Below are 13,565 nucleotides of genomic sequence, written 5' to 3'. Positions count from 1 at the left end.
AGGCTGTGCTGCTGCAGGGTTAGAGTTAGGCTGTGCTGCTGCAGGGTTAGGGTTAGGCTGTGCTGCAGGCAGGGTTAGGGTTAGGCTGTGCTGTGCTGCTGCAGGGTTAGAGTTAGGCTGTGCTGCAGGCAGGGTTAGAGTTAGGCTGTGCTGCAGGCAGGGTTAGGGTTAGGCTGTGCTGCTGCAGGGTTAGGGTTAGGCTGTGCTGCGGGTAGGGTTAGGGTTAGGCTGTGCTGCAGGCAGGGTTAGAGTTAGGCTGTGCTGCAGGCAGGGTTAGGGTTAGGCTGTGCTGATGCAGGGTTAGGGTTAGGCTGTGCTGCAGGCAGGGTTAGAGTTAGGCTGTGCTGCTGCAGGGTTAGGGTTAGGCTGTGCTGATGCAGGGTTAGAGTTAGGCTGTGCTGCAGGCAGGGTTAGGGTTAGGCTGTGCTGTGCTGTGCTGTGCTGCTGCAGGTTTAGGGTTAGGCTGTGCTGCAGGCAGGGTTAGAGTTAGGCTGTGCTGCAGGCAGGGTTAGAGTTAGGCTGTGCTGCAGGCAGGGTTAGAGTTAGGCTGTGCTGCAGGCAGGGTTAGGGTTAGGCTGTGCTGCAGGCAGGGTTAGAGTTAGGCTGTGCTGCAGGGTTAGGGTTAGGCTGTGCTGCAGGTGGGGTTAGGGTTAGGCTGTGCTGCAGGGTTAGGCTGTGCTGCTGCAGGGTTAGGGTTAGGCTGTGCTGCAGGTGGGGTTAGGGTTAGGCTGTGCTGCAGGGTTAGGGTTAGGCTGTGCTGCAGGTGGGGTTAGGGTTAGGCTGTGCTGCAGGGTTAGGGTTAGGCTGTGCTGCTGCAGGGTTAGGGTTAGGCTGTGCTGCAGGGTTAGGGTTAGGCTGTGCTGCAGGTGGGGTTAGGGTTAGGCTGTGCTGCAGGGTTAGGGTTAGGCTGTGCTGCTGCAGGGTTAGGGTTAGGCTGTGCTGCAGGGTTAGGGTTAGGCTGTGCTGCAGGTGGGGTTAGGGTTAGGCTGTGCTGCATGGTTAGGGTTAGGCTGTGCTTCAGGCAGACAGTTCAGCATGAACAGAGCCTGCCACATGGTGAAAAACAGCTCTGGGTGGGAACTATAAAGCTCCTGGTTGTCGGGTCAGTAAACAGCTTGTCGCCCTTGCTTGGCTCGTTCCTTTCCACTATCAGTATTGAAAGAAACAAAAAAAAACACAAACTTTCAGACCCCTTACACCACAATCCTGAATGAATGATAAAGATGTGAAAGATCAGCTCCTTCCAACATTCAATGATCCAACTGTTTAGAAGGGAAAGATACTACAAAGTAATGAGTTTGAGACCCAGGATTTGTGGCCAGAAGAAGTTTGGTGACTTCAAACATTAAAGCAATACAATGTAACTTCTCAAAAAGCCCATTATGGAGCTCCCCCTACAGGCTTGGAGGTAATGTACGGTTACACTGTCGTAAATACAACACCCTTTCGCTTTCACGTTTCACGTTTGTTGACGAACCGGCGAGGAGTCAGAAGGTGCAAGCTATGTCGACCGAGAAGGTAAGAGTAATCAAATGTACCTGGGAGAGTGAGAGGGCTCTATTTGTTTTTGCGGTAGGTTTGCCAGAAAGCAAGTCGAAGTACTTCTGCTCAGCTCTCGGCCGGTCCAGCAAAGTTACATAGCGCAGTTTTTCCAACTCAGACCCCCGAAGGGCATAGGAGACAGGCCAATCGTAATATTAAAACTCATTCTAGCTGCACAATTTTTTTCAAGCTGTTATTTTAAGGTAGAAATGTTACATAGTATTGCTTGCAGTTGATAATGAGCACGCTCCAGCCTCACTGAGCAAGCACAACCTCAGAGGAGATGAGGAGTTTTATTCACTCCGTCTGCACACAAACACTAAAACATGCATGTACCTCTGGTTTGAGATTCAGGTGATGTTTAAAGGTCAGAATATATAACTTTAAGTCTACAGATGAGCCAGAAAACATGGGAAAGTACACCATGGGAGCTTTAAAAGACAAATATTCAGAGATCAGTGGGATTCTTTAATACATGCCAGACAGAGGTGGCTCAGCTGTGCCTCGGTGCATTGGGCCAGCGAGCCCCAACACACGGAGCCCGTGTTGGAGGCGTATCAGAACCAAGGCAAAGCATGCGTTAGGAGTCAGGCTGTGCTGGACCACTGCTTGATAATCACGACTGAGATCATTATTATTTTTGGATACAGATGTTCACCCAAACAGCAGGACTGAGTGTTGTATGGCTGATAAAATCCAGCAGTTTCTTTTTGTGTTGCCTTCAGTTTCAGAGCCCGACGCTACGGTGGGTCTGTTCAGATAAAGTGAGCAGTGATCAGAGTAGACCCCCGCAGACTGAACACTTTCTTGGTCCAGTCAAAAGCCAGATGCTTGCCGACGTGAGCGTCTCTTTTTGTTTTTCTGGTGTATGACAGCTCAGCAAGAAGAAAACAGATGAATGTGCTGGGCATGGCAGGGTGTAAACACCATCATCCATATGGTAACGGAACTGGACTCGTACAGCGAAGCACTTTCACACAGCACGCCACATTCACCCATTTCCACACACTCCTGCAGCACGTCTTACTCAGCGCTTCATCACATGCATTCATATACATCTATTGACCGATGGACACAACGTGGGCTTCAGTGTCTTGCCCAAGGATGCTTCCACATGCGGCCCGGAGAAGCAGGGAGTTAAACCAGCAACTGCTCTTACTCCTGAGCTACAGCCGCCCCGAAATCAGAACTGAAAATATTAGTTGAAAAAGAACAAGATATAACTGTGACTCATAATTCTGAGATCTGATTTTGAAGCCATATTGGCCATAAGGCAGATGTTCATGTTGGGGCCTGTGGATTAAACTGTACACACCATGACACAGGTGACATGTTCATGTGTTCATGTTCTATGAGCACCTACAGCAGAGAATGTGATGAGTCAGCACAGCTCTGGATCTGTTTCATGCAGCCTGTTAGTTCAGGCCTGATCATTAGCTGAATTAGGTCATCAAACAGTGAGAGCCTTGCAAGAGCACAATGGCCTTACTGTTGGCTTCACTCAGAGCAACACAGGCCGATGAGGCTTGTGGTTTGGAGGAAGCATTCCCACACTCAGCCTGAACAAGCTTTTGTCACCTCTTGCAGCAACGTTTGGATTGGGTGACCTTCCCTGGTGGAGTCAGACAGAACAGAGTGCTGCTTTCTGCCAGCAGAGACGTGCTGGACTGCATTCCAAATTATTCCAAGAATGCATATAGATAGATGTAGATAGAGATGTAGATGAGCTGTGACGTGTGTTACAGGTGACAACGCGTCCATTACTACACCAATTCTAAAATGTATTGGTTTTTACAGAAAAGGCAGAGATCAGAGTGTGGTGCATTCTTTCATCAGCTTCTTCTCTGGGAACTCTTGGGACAGTCGCATACCATTAGGCTCAGAATTATTTGGACAAACACAGTATTTTAATGAATGGGCAGGTGCATAAAAGCCCCTAAAAGGTACTGGAAGAACACCATATAAGACCAGCTCTGCCTAGATGAGAAGGACAAAACCCTTCAAATCCTCTCAAACCCAATAATGGGGAAATGTCTTTGTATTGTGGGGGAGTGGCATACATCCCAGTTGGTTCCAACGTCTCTCCAAAGTCAATTAAAGAAAACAAACGCCGAAAAGCCTCAAATAGTTCTGAAATCAAGAGGGGAAGGGAATGTCACATGTCAAACTCCTCATTTATGGCCCTCAGGAGGGGGGCAGTGTGGCTGACATTAATGCTCACAGGTTGGTGAGGATGTCCCTTTGAACCTGCTTTCATTAAAGGACCTAATAAAAGACCGCTGTTTTCAAACGCCAAGGTAGAAAGCGAAGAAGCATGAATCCCATAGACATAATATATTATATATATTATGTCTATGATGAATCCACTCGAAGAGAGACTAGCCGAAGAGGTCCTGGCGGTGAATTTCCTTTCATCGTAGTAGGCTTGTCATTGAAAAAACCCGCTGCTCCACCTACTGTCCTGGCGGTGAATCGCCACGCAGCACACGCAAGCGCCGGCAAAGCTAAATGAAGCATAAACGTCTCGAGCCATTAACACAAGCACAAGGGCAGTTAAAAGAGGTATAACTCAGCCTTAACACAATGCCAATTACAAGAAACATCCTGAAACTTCAATGTTCAGTGTGAGGTGGAGCAAGGAGCTACCTGCAGAGCTCAGGTGGAAAATAAACTGGAATGCATGCAGGCCTGAGCCGTCCCAGAGCCCATGGGATGGGATGCATGGTCCCTGAAGGACTTGGCCCAAATCAGAAATATGACTTCTTTCATCTTTTTATGCTGGAATACTTTGTTTCCTTTAAATGTGGAAAGGTTCAGAGCTTCATGTAGAAATGAGAACAAAGGAGAAGGGGCCTTCACAGGGCCGTCAAAGAGACAAGTACAGCTAAGATTAGTTTCCAGTCCCCAGTTAACCTGGCGTGCATTGTTGTGCACGGTGGGAGGAGAAGCAGCTGGAGGAGAAGCTGCTGGAGGAGAAGCAGCTGGAGGAGAAGCAGCTGAAGGAGGAACAGCTGGAGGAGAAGCAGCTGGAGGAGGAACAGCTGGAGGAGAAAAAGCTGGAGGAGAAGCAGCTGGAGGAGGAACAGCTGGAGGAGAAGCTACTGGAGGAGAAACAGCTGGAGGAGAAGCAGCTGGAGGAGAAGCAGCTGGAGGAGGAACAGCTGGAGGAGAAAAAGCTGGAGGAGAAGCAGCTGGAGGAGGAACAGCTGGAGGAGAAGCTACTGGAGGAGAAACAGCTGGAGGAGGAACAGCTGGAGGAGAAGCTGCTGGAGGAGAAACAGCTGGAGGAGAAGCAGCTGGAGGAGGAACAGCTGGAGGAGAAAAAGCTGGAGGAGAAGCAGCTGGAGGAGGAACAGCTGGAGGAGAAGCTACTGGAGGAGAAACAGCTGGAGGAGGAACAGCTGGAGGAGAAGCTGCTGGAGGAGAAAAAGCTGGAGGAGAAGCAGCTGGAGGAGAAGCAGCTGGAGGAGGAACATCTGGAGGAGAAGCAGCTGGAGGAGAAGCTGCTGGAGGAGAAAAAGCTGGAGGAGAAGTAGCTGGAGGAGAAGCAGCTGGAGGAGAAACAGCTGGAGGAGAAGTAGCTGGAGGAGGAACAGCTGGAGGAGAAGTAGCTGGAGGAGAAGTTGGAGGAGAAGCAGCTGGGAGGAGGAAAAGCTGGAGGAGAAGTAGCTGGAGGAGAAGCAGCTGGGAGGAGAAACAGCTGGAGGAGAAGCAGCTGGAGGAGGAACAGCTGGAGGAGAAGCAGCTGGGAGGAGAAGCTGCTGGAGGAGAAAAAGCTGGAGGAGAAACAGCTGGAGGAGAAGTAGCTGGAGGAGAAGCAGCTGGAGGAGGAACAGCTGGAGGAGAAGTGGCTGGAGGAGAAGCTGCTGGGAGGAGAAAAAGCTGGAGGAGAAGTAGCTGGAGGAGAAGTAGCTGGAGGAGGAACAGCTGGAGGAGAAGCAGCTGGGAGGAGAAAAAGCTGGAGGAGAAGTAGCTGGAGGAGAAGCAGCTGGAGGAGAAGCAGCTGGAGGAGAAGCTGCTGGAGGAGAAGCACCTGGAGGAGAAACAGCTGGAGGAGAAGCAGCTGGAGGAGAAGCTGCTGGAGGAGAAGCACCTGGAGGAGAAACAGCTGGAGGAGAAGTAGCTGGAGGAGAAGCTGCTGGAGGAGAAGCTGCTGGAGGAGAAGCACCTGGAGGAGAAACAGCTGGAGGAGAAACAGCTGGAGGAGAAGCAGCTGGAGGAGGAACAGCTGGAGGAGGAACAGCTGGAGAAGAAAAAGCTGGAGGAGAAGTAGCTGGAGGAGGAACAGCTGGAGGATAAGCAGCTGGGAGGAGAAACAGCTGGAGGAGAAGTAGCTGGAGGAGAAGCTGCTGGAGGAGAAACAGCTGGAGGAGAAGCAGCTGGAGGAGAAAAAGCTGGAGGAGAAGCAGCTGGAGGAGGAACAGCTGGAGGAGAAGCGACTGGAGGAAAAACAGCTGGAGGAGGAACAGCTGGAGGAGAAGCTGCTGGAGGAGAAACAGCTGGAGGAGAAGCTGCTGGAGGAGAAAAAGAGGAGAAGTAGCTGGAGGAAAAACAGCTGGAGGAGAAACAGCTGGAGGAGAAGCTGCTGGAGGAGAAACAGCTGGAGGAGAAGCTGCTGGAGGAGGAACAGCTGGAGGAGAAACAGCTGGAGGAGAAACAGCTGGAGGAGAAGTAGCTGGAGGAGGAAAAGCTGGAGGAGAAATAGCTGGAGGAGAAGCAGCTGGGAGGAGAAACAGCTGGAGGAGAAGCAGCTGGAGGAGAAGCAGCTGGGAGGAGAAACAGCTGGAGGAGAAGCAGCTGGAGGAGAAACAGCTGGAGGAGAAACAGCTGGAGGAGAAGTAGCTGGAGGAGGAAAAGCTGGAGGAGAAATAGCTGGAGGAGAAGCCGTTGGAGGAGGAACAGCTGGAGGAGAAGTAGCTGGAGGAGAAGCAGCTGGGAGGAGAAACAGCTGGAGGAGAAGCAACTGGGAGGAGAAGTAGCTGGAGGAGAAGCAACTGGGAGGAGAAGTAGCTGGAGGAGAAACAGCTGGAGGAGAAGCAGCTGGAGGAGAAGCAACTGGAGGAGAAGCAGCTGGGAGGAGAAACAGCTGGAGGAGAAGCTGTTGGAGGAGAAGTAGCTGGAGGAGGAACAGCTGGAGGAGAAGTAGCTGGAGGAGAAGCCGTTGGAGGAGAAGTAGCTGGAGGAGAAGCAGCTGGGAGGAGAAACAGCTGGAGGAGAAGCAGCTGGAGGAGGAACAGCTGGAGGAGAAGTAGCTGGGAGGAGAAACAGCTGGAGGAGAAGTAGCTGGAGGAGAAGCTGCTGGAGGAGAAACAGCTGGAGGAGAAGTAGCTGGAGGAGGAACAGCTGGAGGAGAAGCAGCTGGAGGAGAAGTAGCTGGAGGAGGAACAGCTGGAGGAGAAAAAGCTGGAGGAGAAGCAGCTGGAGGAGGAACAGCTGGAGGAGAAGCTGCTGGAGGAGAAACAGCTGGAGGAGAAACAGCTGGAGGAGAAGTAGCTGGAGGAGAAGCAGCTGGAGGAGAAGCTACTGGAGGAGAAACAGCTGGAGGAGAAGCAGCTGGAGGAGGAACAGCTGGAGGAGGAACAGCTGGAGGAGAAAAAGCTGGAGGAGAAGCAGCTGGAGGAGGAACAGCTGGAGGAGAAGCTGCTGGAGGAGAAACAGCTGGAGGAGAAGTAGCTGGAGGAGGAACAGCTGGAGGAGAAACAGCTGGAGGAGAAGCAACTGGGAGGAGAAGTAGCTGGAGGAGAAACAGCTGGGAGAGAAGCAGCTGGAGGAGGATCAGCTGGAGGAGGAACAGCTGGAGGAGGAACAGCTGGAGGAGAAAAAGCAGGAGGAGAAGCAGCTGGAGGAGGAACAGCTGGAGGAGAAGCTGCTGGAGGAGAAATAGCTGGAGGAGAAGTAGCTGGAGGAGGAACAGCTGGAGGAGAAGTAGCTGGAGGAGAAGCCGTTGGAGGAGGAACAGATGGAGGAGAAGCAGCTGGAGGAGAAGCTACTGGAGGAGAAACAGCTGGAGTAGAAGCAGCTGGAGGAGGAACAGCTGGAGGAGGAACAGCTGGAGGAGAAGCAGCTGGAGGAGGAACAGCTGGAGGAGAAGCTGCTGGAGGAGAAACAGCTGGGAGGAGAAGTAGCTGGAGGAGAAGCAGCTGGAGGAGAAACAGCTGGAGGAGAAGCAACTGGGAGGAGAAACAGCTGGAGGAGAAACAGCTGGAGGAGAAGCCGTTGGAGGAGGAACAGATGGAGGAGAAGCAGCTGGAGGAGAAGCTACTGGAGGAGAAACAGCTGGAGGAGAAGCAGCTGGAGGAGGAACAGCTGGAGGAGAAAAAGCTGGAGGAGAAGCAGCTGGGAGGAGAAACAGCTGGAGGAAAAGTAGCTGGAGGAGAAGCTGTTGGAGGAGGAACAGATGAAGGAGAAGTAGCTGGAGGAGAAGCAGCTGGAGGAGAAACAGCTGGAGGAGAAGTAGCTGGAGGAGAAGCAGCTGGGAGGAGAAACAGCTGGAGGAGAAGCAGCTGGAGGAGGAACAGCTGGAGGAGAAGTAGCTGGAGGAGAAACAGCTGGAGGAGAAGTAGCTGGGAGGAGAAACAGCTGGAGGAGAAGCAGCTGGAGGAGGAACAGCTGGAGGAGAAGCAGCTGGGAGGAGAAACAGCTGGAGGAGAAGTAGCTGGAGGAGAAGCTGCTGGAGGAGAAACAGCTGGAGGAGAAGTAGCTGGAGGAGAAGCAGCTGGAGGAGAAGTAGCTGGAGGAGGAACAGCTGGAGGAGAAGTAGCTGGAGGAGAAGCCGTTGGAGGAGGAACAGCTGGAGGAGAAAAAGCTGGAGGAGAAGCAGCTGGAGGAGGAACAGCTGGAGGAGAAGCTGCTGGAGGAGAAACAGCTGGAGTAGAAGCAGCTGGAGGAGGAACAGCTGGAGGAGGAACAGCTGGAGGAGAAAAAGCTGGAGGAGAAGCAGCTGGAGGAGGAACAGCTGGAGGAGAAGCTGCTGGAGGAGAAACAGCTGGAGGAGAAACAGCTGGAGGAGAAAAAGCTGGAGGAGAAGCAGCTGGAGGAGAAGTAGCTGGAGGAGAAGCAGCTGGAGGAGGAACAGCTGGAGGAGAAACAGCTGGAGGAGAAGTAGCTGGAGGAGAAACAGCTGGAGGAGAAGTAGCTGGAGGAGGAACAGCTGGAGGAAAAGTAGCTGGAGGAGAAGCTGTTGGAGGAGGAACAGATGAAGGAGAAGTAGCTGGAGGAGAAGCAGCTGGAGGAGAAACAGCTGGAGGAGAAGTAGCTGGAGGAGAAGCAGCTGGGAGGAGAAACAGCTGGAGGAGAAGCAACTGGGAGGAGAAGTAGCTGGAGGAGAAACAGCTGGGAGAGAAGCAGCTGGAGGAGAAGCAGCTGGAGGAGGAACAGCTGGAGGAGAAGCAACTGGAGGAGGAACAGCTGGAGGAGGAACAGCTGGAGGAGAAACAGCTGGAGGAGAAGCTGTTGGAGGAGAAGTAGCTGGGAGGAGAAACAGCTGGAGGAGAAGCAGCTGGAGGAGGAACAGCTGGAGGAGGAACAGCTGGAGGAGAAACAGCTGGAGGAGGAACAGCTGGAGGAGAAAAAGCTGGAGGAGAAAAAGCTGGAGGAGAAGCAGCTGGAGGAGAAGCTGCTGGAGGAGAAACAGCTGGAGGAGAAGTAGCTGGAGGAGAAACAGCTGGAGGAGGAACAGCTGGAGGAGAAGTAGCTGGAGGAGAAACAGCTGGAGGAGAAGTAGCTGGAGGAGGAACAGCTGGAGGAAAAGTAGCTGGAGGAGAAGCTGTTGGAGGAGGAACAGATGGAGGAGAAGCAGCTGGAGGAGAAGCAGCTGGAGGAGAAACAGCTGGAGGAGAAGTAGCTGGAGGAGAAACAGCTGGGAGGAGAAACAGCTGGAGGAGAAGCAGCTGGAGGAGAAGTAACTGGAGGAGAAGCAGCTGGGAGGAGAAACAGCTGGAGGAGAAGCAGCTGGAGGAGAAGCAGCTGGGAGGAGAAGCTGTTGGAGGAGAAACAGCTGGAGGAGAAGCAGCTGGAGGAGGAACAGCTGGAGGAGAAGTAGCTGGAGGAGAAGCAGCTGGGAGGAGAAACAGCTGGAGGAGAAGCAGCTGGAGGAGAAACAGCTGGAGGAGAAACAGCTGGAGGAGAAGCAGCTGGAGGAGGAACAGCTGGAGGAGAAGCTACTGGAGGACAAACAGCTGGAGGAGAAGCAGCTGGAGGAGAAGTAGCTGGAGGAGAAACAGCTGGAGGAGAAGTAGCTGGAGGAGAAAAAGCTGGAGGAGAAGCAGCTGGAGGAGGAACAGCTGGAGGAGAAGCTACTGGAGGACAAACAGCTGGAGGAGAAGCAGCTGGAGGAGAAGTAGCTGGAGGAGAAACAGCTGGAGGAGAAGTAGCTGGAGGAGAAACAGCTGGAGGAGAAGCAGCTGGGAGGAGAAACAGCTGGAGGAGAAGCTGCTGGAGGAGAAACAGCTGGAGGAGAAACAGCTGGAGGAGAAGCAGCTGGAGGAGAAGCAACTGGAGGAGAAGCAGCTGGGAGGAGAAGCTGTTGGAGGAGAAACAGCTGGAGGAGAAGCAGCTGGAGGAGGAACAGCTGGAGGAGAAGTAGCTGGAGGAGAAGCAGCTGGGAGGAGAAACAGCTGGAGGAGAAGCAGCTGGAGGAGAAACAGCTGGAGGAGAAACAGCTGGAGGAGAAGCAGCTGGAGGAGGAACAGCTGGAGGAGAAGCTACTGGAGGACAAACAGCTGGAGGAGAAGCAGCTGGAGGAGAAGTAGCTGGAGGAGAAACAGCTGGAGGAGAAGTAGCTGGAGGAGAAAAAGCTGGAGGAGAAGCAGCTGGAGGAGGAACAGCTGGAGGAGAAGCTACTGGAGGACAAACAGCTGGAGGAGAAGCAGCTGGAGGAGAAGTAGCTGGAGGAGAAACAGCTGGAGGAGAAGCAGCTGGGAGGAGAAACAGCTGGAGGAGAAGCTGCTGGAGGAGAAACAGCTGGAGGAGAAACAGCTGGAGGAGAAGTAGCTGGAGGAGGAACAGCTGGAGGAGAAGCTACTGGAGGACAAACAGCTGGAGGAGAAGCAACTGGAGGAGAAGTAGCTGGAGGAGAAGCAGCTGGGAGGAGAAATAGCTGGAGGAGAAGCAACTGGGAGGAGAAGTAGCTGGAGGAGAAACAGCTGGGAGAGAAGCAGCTGGGAGGAGAAACAGCTGGAGGAGAAGCAACTGGGAGGAGAAGTAGCTGGAGGAGAAACAGCTGGGAGAGAAGCAGCTGGAGGAGAAGTAGCTGGAGGAGGAACAGCTGGAGGAGAAGCAGCTGAAGGAGAAACAGCTGGAGGAGAAACAGCTGGAGGAGAAGCAGCTGAAGGAGAAACAGCTGGAGGAGAAGCAGCTGAAGGAGAAGCAGCTGGAGGAGGAACAGCTGAAGGAGAAGTAGCTGGAGGAGAAGCCGTTGGAGGAGAAACAGCTGAAGGAGAAGCAGCCCTGAAGCAGGTTAATGGAAATATTAAAAACATTTTTTCAAACATATTCTTTTGCATTATTATCTCTTCCAGTGGCAACACCAGCAGCGGGGCAGTTATTACACCAGCAGCGGGGCAGTTATTACACCAGCAGCGGGGCAGTTATTATACCAGCTGCGGGGCAGTTATAACACCAGCTGCGGGGCAGTTATTATACCAGCTGCGGGGCAGTTATAACACCAGCTGCGGGGCAGTTATTACACCAGCTGCGGGGCAGTTATTACACCAGCAGCGGGGCAGTTATTACACCAGCAGCGGGGCAGTTATTACACCAGCAGCGGGGCAGTTATTACACCAGCTGCGGGGCAGTTATTACACCAGCAGCGGGGCAGTTATTACACCAGCAGTGGGGCAGTTATTACACCAGCTGCGGGGCAGTTATTACACCAGCAGCGGGGCAGTTATTACACCAGCTGTTATCTGTTACTCTGATCAGCCCTGCAGCCCACAGGCACATGTCACCGTTTTTTCAATGATCCCACTCAGAAGTCGTAGTGTTTGCGCGCGCGCGCACACAGTAACCCTGATGACAGATCTCAGCTGTCCCCTGAGCCTCACACCTCAGCCTTAAAGTGGATTATTCCGACTGATCCTGCTATGTTCTGCTCTGAAACTCCTGCAAAGTTAGAAGGAGGTGAGAGACAGCGCTCCCCCCTCTCCCTGTGATCTGCCTCTGAAAACTACAACATCTTTACTGGAGCGGGTGGGCTGAAGCCCGGGCAGATGACAGCACTGTGTGAAGAGGGTCGTGTCGGAGTGTCAGGCCGGAGCCGCAGACCACCTCCTCAGACAGTGCTGGAACAGCCTCTTAATGTGATGAGGAGACCTACATGTTGGCGGCGGGTCCTCCGGGTCCTCCTCCTCCTTCGCGGTGTCCCGGCGGCTCCGGACAGGCGCTCACACTCAGTCCATCCGTCCCGTGCCCGCTTCCACTTCCACCGCTTCAGTTCACGCTGATCCCAACACTACTGGGGCTCTATTTAAAGTGCGTTAAGTGAGCCGACACTAACGCAGTCACATCCGGTTTACACTTTCAAAGTAAAATGTCTAAATGACATTTTGGTGAAATGGTAAAATGTCTGGTAATGTTTGGTAAAATGTCTAAATACATTTGGTGAATTAAACCAATTACTTAAAGAAAGAAAAACGTATTCACCAAAAGACATCTGAGATGTTGCTCACTTTGAGCTCCTGATCAGACTGATGGAAGGCTGGACAGAGCCAATGAGCTGAACATGTATTTCAACAGTTGTTCAGCTCAGATCAACACTCAGCATGCTGTCCCCCTTCAGCTACACAGACCTCACACCCTCCCTGTCACACCTCCACAATGCCATAGATCTTAACACAGCCTCTCCATTATTTCCCCCACATCAGGACACACTGACACCTCTTCTGTCTCCCCCTCCAGCCTCCTTGTTTCCAGCAGTCAGGTGAAGAGGCAACTGTAGAAACCTGTGCTGAACAGCTCTGTGGGAGTCTACAGCCTTGTTCCAGTACCTAAAGCATGTCATCCATCTGTCTTATGTTAACACAGACCACTTGTCCTATATCCCACATCATGAAAGTCCAGGAGAGACTGTTAATGGCTTACCTAAATAAGCTAGTGATTGCAATAAAGATTTCTATGTTCGACTAAGTCCGTGTCAGCAGAGTTCTTCATCACTCATCTCCACATCGGCTCGGCGACCATCCCTCATATTTACTACATGATGACCAGTGCCTGGTTTCCTGCAGACATAACGCTTGGCATTCAGGCCAAAGTGTTCAATGTTTGTTTCATCAGACCAGAGAATTTTATTTGTCATAGTCTGAGAGTCTTTCAGGTGCCTTTTGGCAAACTCCAGGTGGGATGCTATGTGCCTTTTACTGAGGAGTGGCTTCTGTCTGGCCACTCTACCATGAGGGCCTGATTGGTGGAGTGCTGCAGAAATGGTTGTCCTTCTGGAAGGTTCTCCTCTCTCCACAGAGCAGTGCTGGAGCTCTGTCAGAGTGACCATCGGGTTCTTGGTCACATCCCTGACTGAGGCCCTTCTACCCCGATCACTCAGAGTGGACGGGCGGCCAGCTCTAGGAAGAGTTCTGGTGGTTCCAAACTTCTTCCATTTACGATGTCGGAGACCACTGTGCTCATTGGATCTTCAATGCTGCAGCAAATTTTTCTGTAGCCTTCACAGATCTGTGCCTCGATACAATCCTTTCTCAGAGGTTGGGACAATTCCTTGGACTTCATGTATTGGTTTGTGCTCTGACATGCATTGCAACTATGGGACCTTTTATAGAAAAATGTGTGCTTTTCCAAATTATGACCAATCAGCTGAATTTACCACAGCTGGACTGCAGTCAGGTTGTAGAAACTTCTGAAGGATGATCAGTGGAAACAAGATGCACCTGTGCCCACCTTTGAGGGTCATGGCAAACGCTGTAAATACTTATTATTACTTATTTATTTCTAATAAATTTGCAAAAGTTTAAAAAAAAACTTTGTTCACTTTGTCATTATGGGCTATTAATTATTATTATCAATAGACATTAATT

The 13,565-nt window shown here is 52.0% G+C and overlaps 1 protein-coding gene across 1 annotated transcript in view; it reads right to left on the bottom strand.

The window, feature by feature from the left end:
* Nucleotides 1–11,992, bottom strand: part of LOC142383608 (rho family-interacting cell polarization regulator 1-like) — a 70,791-nt gene extending 58,799 nt beyond the window's left edge. Inside the window, exon 1 of the mRNA XM_075469200.1 lies at nt 11,858–11,992. The gene's annotated coding sequence lies outside the window, so the exon portion shown is untranslated. The remainder of the gene's footprint in view (nt 1–11,857) is intronic.
* Between the last annotated feature and the right edge of the window lie 1,573 nt (nt 11,993–13,565).

This window comes from Odontesthes bonariensis, chromosome 7 (genome assembly GCF_027942865.1).
Source record: "Odontesthes bonariensis isolate fOdoBon6 chromosome 7, fOdoBon6.hap1, whole genome shotgun sequence".
Classification (NCBI taxonomy): Eukaryota; Metazoa; Chordata; class Actinopteri; order Atheriniformes; family Atherinopsidae; genus Odontesthes; species Odontesthes bonariensis.
Note: the sequence above shows the minus strand (reverse complement) of the source record. Positions and strands in the feature narration are given on the sequence as shown.